The sequence below is a fragment of the Dermacentor albipictus genome, unplaced genomic scaffold (genome assembly GCF_038994185.2).
Source record: "Dermacentor albipictus isolate Rhodes 1998 colony unplaced genomic scaffold, USDA_Dalb.pri_finalv2 scaffold_60, whole genome shotgun sequence".
In the NCBI taxonomy this organism is placed as follows: domain Eukaryota; kingdom Metazoa; phylum Arthropoda; class Arachnida; order Ixodida; family Ixodidae; genus Dermacentor; species Dermacentor albipictus.
In genome coordinates this window covers 290335-299161 of record NW_027225614.1, presented here as the reverse complement: position 1 = coordinate 299161, position 8827 = coordinate 290335, and positions in this window count along the sequence as shown.

The window sequence follows — 8827 nt, the reverse complement described above, 5'->3', positions numbered from 1 at the left end:
AAGCGCCAAAAATTGTACAATATGGCCAAAACAAAACACGAGGACGCTTCCTATGAGTTGTGAATGTGAAAGCCCTAATATCCTGCTGAGCGCCGCTAAGCGGTCGTTTCTCGCTGCGAGTAGTGTACCACAGCAACACGTGATGCCCAGGCCTGCAAGCTGCTTGTGCGCGACCAGAGCCCGAGGGAACAGCCGCCATCAAGGCCGGCAGGTGCGCGCAGCCGCTAAGCCCAGTGAGGGTGAAGGAGAGAGAGAGAGAGATACAAACCGCGCGCCGCCTTCCGAGAGTGAGGGTGACGTGACGTCGAAGCAATGCCTTCTCGCCGCACGCAACACCTGATGTGCTGTTGCAGTAGCAGGTGCACCTCTTCGCCCCGGATCTTTTGTTCTCGCTCTAATCAGAGCATGTCACTAAAACCCCTAGAACTTCGTAAAGTAGTGCCACGCTTTGAAGAATGCCGCCTCCTCCTCCAGCGCTCCGGCCGAAGCCGACGCCGCGTCGCTATTGGCCTAATGGCATCACGTGGCCCCTTGCGCCGGCTTCGTTTGTTTACAGTCGCGCTTCAGTGCCATCTTTCCTCGAGAAGCGGCGCTTGTTGGCGGCATTCCTTCCGTTCCTATTCTGTGTTGTTTTGGTCTTGTGAACGCCTTGAAGGAAGTTTTGTGGCAAGTGCGACGTCGCTTCACGTAATTTTCTGTTACCGTGATCTGCTGCGCTTTTGGATGCCAATATAGTTTTAGCAAACGCAAGAGTATGTTCGCGATACCGTCCGGTAAGCGCAACGGGTGAAGTATAAAGACATGGCTTCACCGAATCGGGAGGGAGAACTTCCGACCAACTTCCTCCGCGCGACTATGTGATGTAAGCTGTGGCTCTCTCAGAGTATTGTATGTGCCAGGCTTCCGAATTGTACTGCGGGCAATAACGTAGTAGATATTGCACAGTGCACTGTGCATGTTGTCATCTGTATGCACGCTTTAATATGATTTTTACTCAACGTCTGCTTTGCTTATATGTGCACTACGTGGTCGTGTTAGTCATATTTGGTGCGCTTAATCGTTCTGAACGCCAACCGGCTTGAGTTCGCGGGCACGCGAGGTTGCGTGCGATAACGTGATTACGAAATTTTTAAGATTCAGCGCTGTCCTTTTGATAAAATTTCAGTCTCGATCTTGACAGCGCCTCAGGTGAGCAACTCTCTGCCGTTTGTGGTTACTTACTAGCCTTCTTTAGATAGACTAGCTTTGTTTGCCACATTTGTTCGTGTTCCTCGTTGGCGGTCGCCCGGTGGATTTGCGATACAGAGGCACCGATGAAAAGCGTGCGCGCTCTCCCAAAACCGTGTTACGCGGTGCGTTCGTCGTCGAGCGACAGCATCATAGGTAATTGAGACGTATGTGCTAATTCGCGTGAGCTTTAAAGTGTGCGAAGCTTAAGATGCGACGGTGGAGCACTCGCAAAGAAAACGCGCGGTCGCCCGCCCGTTTCCTGGCTGCTTTAGCCGTCGTTCGTGCTTAGCCGTTTGCTCGTTCGTTTGCTCGCTCGTTTAGTTCGCGCGCTCATATATTCGTTCGCTTGCTCGTCTATACCACTATTAGTTTCTACAGTCACTATGCCTAATTGAGACGCGCTTGCTGTAGGACTCTTAGGATGGTGCGTTTATTTACGCACTGAGACAATAAATGGTGCACACGGACTTGTGACTGCAAAGGTAAATCTGTAATGCATCTATGTGAAAATAAACTGTTAACTTGCAAATCGAATGCGCGTTTCATATCATTTTAACCTATGGATAAAACATCATTTCACTTGCTGCAATTTCGGCCGCGTCATAGCGGGGGGATTCTTTGCGCGATCATGACTTCACTAATAAAGTCATGTCTCGCAAATGTTACTTCGAATGGAGTGCAACCGTCCTCAATGCATGCACCTCAGTGCAACTCGGTTCACGACAAGTACGTCATTTAGTAAACGGACGAACCAACGCACGATGAAGTGTTATTCGTTATAAGTCATTAACCTGAAAAAATTACTGAAGGCCACAGTGGTCTTGTTTGAGATTGAGTGAAGCATTGTTATCGCGCTCCCGCTTCGGGCACGAATGCTAACAACTCATTTTATTTCCTTGTGTACGCACAGTCCCGACTCGATGATCGGCCGCGGTATTTCTGTCGGCGTTGAGACACGAGAAACATAATAGCACCAGCGCCCACTTCTGAGGCTTTGCGCGCGCTTAGATTGGCAAGCACGCACGTTGGCGGCACTGTAGCTTGTAATACACTTTCGAACCTCCAGAGCAGTGATCTCCGTCAGCCTTTGCACGTCATAGCTGATACGCGCCGCGAATTCACATGGTAACGGCGGCGCGGATTCTTTAGGCTGAGGGCTTGCTGGAAGCCAAGAGGTTGTCATTCGATGGTAAACGTGTTATTTACAACCATTCGCAACAATGTCTTTCGACACGCCCTTGACAAATGCTGCGTACCTAATTGTAGGGCACGCGATACATTCACAGTCGTCAACGCACAGCGTTAACATTCCTTCATATACTTTTTAAAGAAATAGTTATCAAAAAATTAAACAAAAGCTGCCATTACCGAATTTGTATAAGCATTCGACTAGAAATTCTATGCTGTACACGAAGTTACGCAGAGCTGGAAAGCCAACGTGAACGCCTAAAGAGCACTGCCTTGCTATGCGTGCATTCACTCTGCGAAAGGTCGTTTGCTGCGCTCGAGCATCGTAGGCGGCGCCATGGTCGAGGAGGGAGCGTGAAAGAGAGGATAAACGAGGAGGAGTGAAGGTGGAGGAGGAGAGTGGCACTACTTTACGAGGTTTCAGGGGTTTTACATGTCACGCTTTTCTTCTCCTCCGTCCCCGCTCGTCTCTCACGACCGGACCCTCGAGCGCAGTCCTTATTAGGGCTCAAAAAGGGAGCGGGCCTTAGCTTACTGTATTCCGCCGCTTCGTTAGACTTTCAACCGAGCGCTTCTCCTTCTATCGTGGAAATCAATAAAAAGTTAGCGTCTCCCGTCATCGGAGCAAGTGCGCTCGTACGTTCTCGCAACGTCGAGGCACTCCTCAGTGAAAGTGGAAAAATTCTACGTTCTCGTCAGCCCAGCTCGTCCTCCATGGTCAAGAGTGTTCGCAAGACACGCACCTCCGAGAAGACTCATGACAACAACTTGCTTCGATGAAGCTCCACAACAAGCACAAGCCCCATCGCAGTCTCCTGCAGCTAAAGATATGACATCATCCCCAGTGCCTGAGAATCCCTCCTCTTGCTAACCCCTCAGCGGCCCTGAAGTCGAGGACACCCCCCCAGTCGTGAGCTTTTACTTCATCTCACGAGTAGCTGCGGACCACCTCGCTTCAGTAACTCAACCCTGCACCCCTGTCGCACGCCGAACTCCAGAAGACCCCCTTCCGGCTTCCGCTGTCGGTGACGAGCAACGCGAACAAAGCGGGGAAAGCCACGACTCAAGTCCTGGCACATCCTCAAGTAGCGCCAGTACTTCCTCTGGCTCACCGCCTCGTGAAATCACCTCCCCACAACCGTCTCCCTCCGCTGACAGTTGCGAACTGACGTCCACCACTGATAGCGACGAAAGCTCCCTCTGAACGAGCACCAGTGTCGGTACATTATCGCCACGAGTTTCTGAACCCTGCGCCGAGAACGCGACTCCTTCCGAAGTCAGTTCTCCCTCAGACAGCACCGTTGCAGAGTGCCAACGTATACATGCACGCCGTGACCACCACGTATCTTCGCCCCCCTACAACGCCACAGGCACGTCAACAGAAGAAAATGTACTTCCCAACGCTGCAACATCTCCTGATCGTGAATTACCACGACTGCTAAAATACGAAGAAACTGATGTCTCCGCAAACGCGAGCGATTCGCCTCAAACAAGCCCCGCGGGACAACACCGCGGAGATTCGTCTGCTAGCGAGGCCACTACGCATGCGTGTGCCTCCCTCCCACTGCTCCCACTGCGCGCGGTCGCTTCCCCAGATCCGCTCCCCCGCCTTGACGGCGCCTTGTCTGCCACGGACAATGCCGCGCCATCCGTAAACACGGAAGTCTCCGCCCACACTTGTGACTCACTGCGAGGGGCCTCGGGGAATCCCTCTCACACGGCCCTCCTTCTCTGAACGGCGCGTCGCCCGCTAGTAGTCTCGCTGCCTCGCCACAAACCACGAATGAGAGTGACGTTTCCGCGCATGCGCCTGATTCACTCCAAACGCGCGTCGGTAAACACCTCCCTCCTGGCGCCTCCCAGCCCGCGCAAGACTCCCCGACAGGAAAGAAGAACGCTATTCGCGCCGGGCCTTAGTCATCGCAAAAAACCCTGGATACTTGCCCTCCTAGCAACCAACATCTCAAGCCCATTTGCGTCCGTGGGCCTATCCGCCCTCTCATTCGGGATGCTTTTTCAGTTTGATTTTAATCAGAGCCCCTCCTGCAGCCAGCCACAAAAACCAACAGTGCCGCTTTCCAAAATCGCACCCTTGCCTCCCCGGTTCCGAAACGGCACGACATCGATCAAACGCTCGTAAAAGTTGTTCCATCGACCCAAAATGAAGCCCCGACAGTCAATGTCGCTTCCCAGGCGGCTAAACGACAACGTCGGCGCTACCATAGTATTCAGTCCGAGCAACCTTCTGCCCAGTGTTAGGGATGGCGTCTGGCACCATGTGCAGGAAGGAATTTCAGCCGACCATCTCTCACCCTGCCTCGTCGAAATGAGGCGTGACTTCGCCTGCTATGGTTGGCGTCCCGCACCTCGTGCAGAAAGAACTTTATCTCACCCGACCTTCTTCCAGCAGGCCTCGTCGAAATGAAGCGTGACTTCTTAATTCGCCATGACCATTCCGAGTATCTGCCGGTCTGGCGGAGGCCCCGCAGTGTACAGGCCTCTTTTGTGTGTGTGTGTGCGACTTTAAAGGGACCCGTTCCTCGAACGCCCAAAAGAAAACTTCCACGAACCAGCAACGTGCAAAAGAGACGGACAAGCATCTACAATTACAGGAGACGGGACGCCCTCCTCCTTTCAGCAGGCTCGGTATAACCAGAGGAGGAGAGGCCCTCCTTCTGTGCCGGTCACGTGACGTCGACGGAAGCAAGTTCCCCCCATGATTGTAGGGAGCCTATTTAAGGGGCTCCGAAATGTACTTTTGATCACTTCATTCTCTTCTCTTCAATTTTCTTTCATCTACCTTTGAATAAACCTTGCAAGTTTCGCACTAAAAATCGTCTCGCCCTTGCTTGGTTGTCATGGTCTACCGGGTGCCTGCAGCCCGCCGACAACGCCACGCTATCCAATAAGTAACGTCGGTCGAGCTTCGATAGACAGGCGCCGCTACTACTCGGCAGCAGTACGATACGCTACCCTGGAGTACGCAACAAACTGACTGGCAGCGATTGGGATACGGAACCCTGGAGACTCCAACTTGATCGACAACTGCGAGATCGTATCCTCTTCTCCTGGTGACAACGTTCGGAAGGGAGGTGTCTGGATTCATGACTGCATATGGTGAGTGCACGGCTTTTCTTCACTAAGATAACACTTGGCTTTACGTATTTTTTTTAGAAAGTACAGTGCAATGATTTTTTTTAGCCATTGAGGGAAATTTTGTGTACGTCAGGGTTGTCATAGAGTGAAGAGTTAGCAGCACTAAGGGCAGCCGTGAACTTGAAGGCACTAAAGAAGCCTGAATTGTTCAGCCATATCCAGCTTTTCCGGACACGTACCAACTAGCGCCCCAAGCAGGCCTGGCACGAAGCTAGCGCGTTTTCAATGAAGGGGGAGAGCGGGTTTTTCGAGAATAACAAAAACTACAGGTCGATTACTGAAAAAGGCAGGTGACAGGCGTGTTCTGGAAGACAATCCACACGAGCCAATTGCACTGATCACGCTATGGCACATAAGAATTTTGCTCCAACAGCGGTTAAAGATTTAGCAATGGAAGCCTATGGAAACGACGAAAATTTGTACTCGATTTTCGAGGCAAGAACGATACCTCTGTTAAAACGACAGCGTCTATCGTAATACCCAGTGCAGCGTATGTAGTCCGGAGACTCAGCTTTCGATTGATGCCTATCTGGACTCTCCACACATGGCGTAACACTGTTCCCAAAAGCGTGTTTTGTAACACTTTCGTGAAAATGCACGTGGTATCTATAAAAACATGAGCGTACCGCTTGGCAAAGCCTCGGAAGCCGTGGCCGAGCCGTAGAATGGTTCGATTCCCACTTCGCACTTCTTTTTAAACCGCACAGGACGTACTTCTGTAGTCTCTTACTAGATGGCAGAAACACAACACCCATGATTTGCTTTCGGTTCTGGTTTTTCAGTGGTGCTCTCGAAAAATTGTTTAGATTTTTTCCTTCCAAAAACGTAGCAGTGTCGTGTTCATTTGCTAAATAATCACTTTAAGAAAGATTTCATTCATTGGACATCATAACTAGAAGCTTGCGCATGGCTTTGTGTTATGCAAAAAAAAAAACTTTCGTGCTTTGTAGCGTGGAACCTGGGAGAACAAAATGGCTGTTCTTATTGCGTTCTTCTCGAAGGTCTGTTTTCTTCGACTTTCGCCTGTCCTTATAGGCACATACTCCGAGCGAATCAGGTCCACCTGGGCCACATTGCCACCCGGTGGCCAGTGCCATTCCTATGCAACATTCGTGTGGAACAAAGGTTCTGGGGTGCTATGCAGGATGCGCCGAGTTTGGCGAAACTCGGGATCTTCACGAGCTCTGGCGACACCCCAAGATGAAAGCACGAATGGCACCGAGACACAGTTTATCTTTCGACAAGCCTCCAGTTTCATTGGTTTATCTAGATTCACTCTGGCTGGCTATCATTCCTTGGGCGTTGCCTTCTGGGCGGTCGACAAACTGGGGCTCACGTGATCATACCGTCGGTGTATATGGTCGTGCCTTCTTTTACTTGTTTGTCGTTACACCAAGTGCATTACATGTACAAGCGAGTTTTAAAACAAACGCATTTAGTACGATATTATTAGTTAGTTTGACGTGGTTTAGAAGCATTTTAAAGCTTACAACATGTACACTGAATGTGCATTAGACTAATTTGTAATTTAGTACGCTTCGCATTATACCACGAGGGAACGCTGTGGTGGCGTCATCACATCGCACGGAGGAAGGAAACTAAGGAGAGGCCCTACCCCCTCCGCGCGCTAGGAGAAAAGTGTGGCGGAAATGACGTAGTAGGTTCTCATTTTTTTGCTGCTTTCTTATTTTTTTTTTGCTGCATGGCCCCGCCTTTTGGGCCACAATGGCGGCGTTGTTCTGATTTTTTTGAGCGCTCACACGTGTTGCTCTGGTAGGTTTCGTGCCGTGACAAAGGCGCTGTGTGGGCGGGTTTGCGTTAGTCACCGTGTCTTGTTGCGCTGTGTTACCTGCACCATGCTCTGCCGGATGTTGCGCGAGCGCGCGCGCTCCACGCGCGATACCACGCGCAGCGCGGCGTGGTTTCGCGAAAGATGTAAACAAGAGAGGAGGGTGGCACAAAAGGCGGAGCATCGCCATGAGCAACGCCAACTTCCGGCTTCACTTTTGCTTCACAAAAAGTGACGTCAGGGCCTCTCCTTAGTTTCCTTCCTCCGTGTCACATCGATTCACCGGGCGAGCATGGCGGCTAAGCTTCGGAGGCGCCCAGTGTAAACAAACTCGTACAACGAGCTTGCAGTGCGCGACGTAGTGATCAGGCTCGACGATGACCACTATTTCTTGGATATTTCTGTTGCTCCGTGAGCAATCTTTCCGTGCACCCCAAAAGACTGCCAATAGCTTCGGCGATTTTACAGATGGCAACGCGCACCTACTGTTCACGGCGCAGTGCTGAAAAAACAACTAGCCGGTGCTGCTTTTGCGAGTGCGCTGAGTTCCTCCACTCTGCGTGACTGCGAGCGTCACGAATATTACATAGTGTGTGCAAAAGGAAGACGGCCTATATAGCTACGATGCGACAAGGAGGTGATACCGACGATGTATCTCGCTACAAACACAGTGAAGGAGACATCGACAAGCTGCAGATAAGTATGTTTCTACTGTTTCATATTTAGCATAAAAAGAGTGCACGGATTAAGTCACTTTCCTAGTAACGAACTGAATGCCCAGCAGTTTAAAGAAGGCAGTGAGAACCAATGAGTGTTCGTGCTCTTACATGCAAGTGGGCGCGCGAAAATGTGGGAAAGATGAAGGTGACCTTCACTAAAATCGGCCGCGTCAGAGTTCGGCCCCAGCTAACGCTTCCTATTAAAGGGGTGGAGACATGAAAACTTTCGGTCATGCGTTCTGCAATTCAAGCGTTGCGTACTGCTTCAGGAAGCACGATACACACCGTGGCATTCATATATACCCGATAAATAATTTAATAATAGCATTGCTATACCGAGCGATTTCGGTTTCGGTTTCTGGGCTCCGGGTGATGCTATAACGTCATAGGAGAAGAAACGCAATACGGCCTGGTCACGTGGGTCACAAAAATAGTGACGTAAAACTATGCTGCGTCGTCTGCTCGCGCATACGCGTGCTCTTCCAGCAGAGGTAAACAACTGGCGATTGGAAGTGCATGTCGCGATTATTATAATCATAGCGAAGAATGACAACAACGGTAACAAAATATTGCGGCTTGTGAGAGTCGGTGATTCATTCCCCAAGCGCCGTAAGCTTTAGCTTTGAATTGAACCGGAAAACGCCTAGCGACTATATCGACGGCGCCGAACGATCAGGGGCCGAATCTTATAACGGTTCGGAATACGAACCGTTCGCTTCGCCGCTTACGTCACTATATGTGCCAC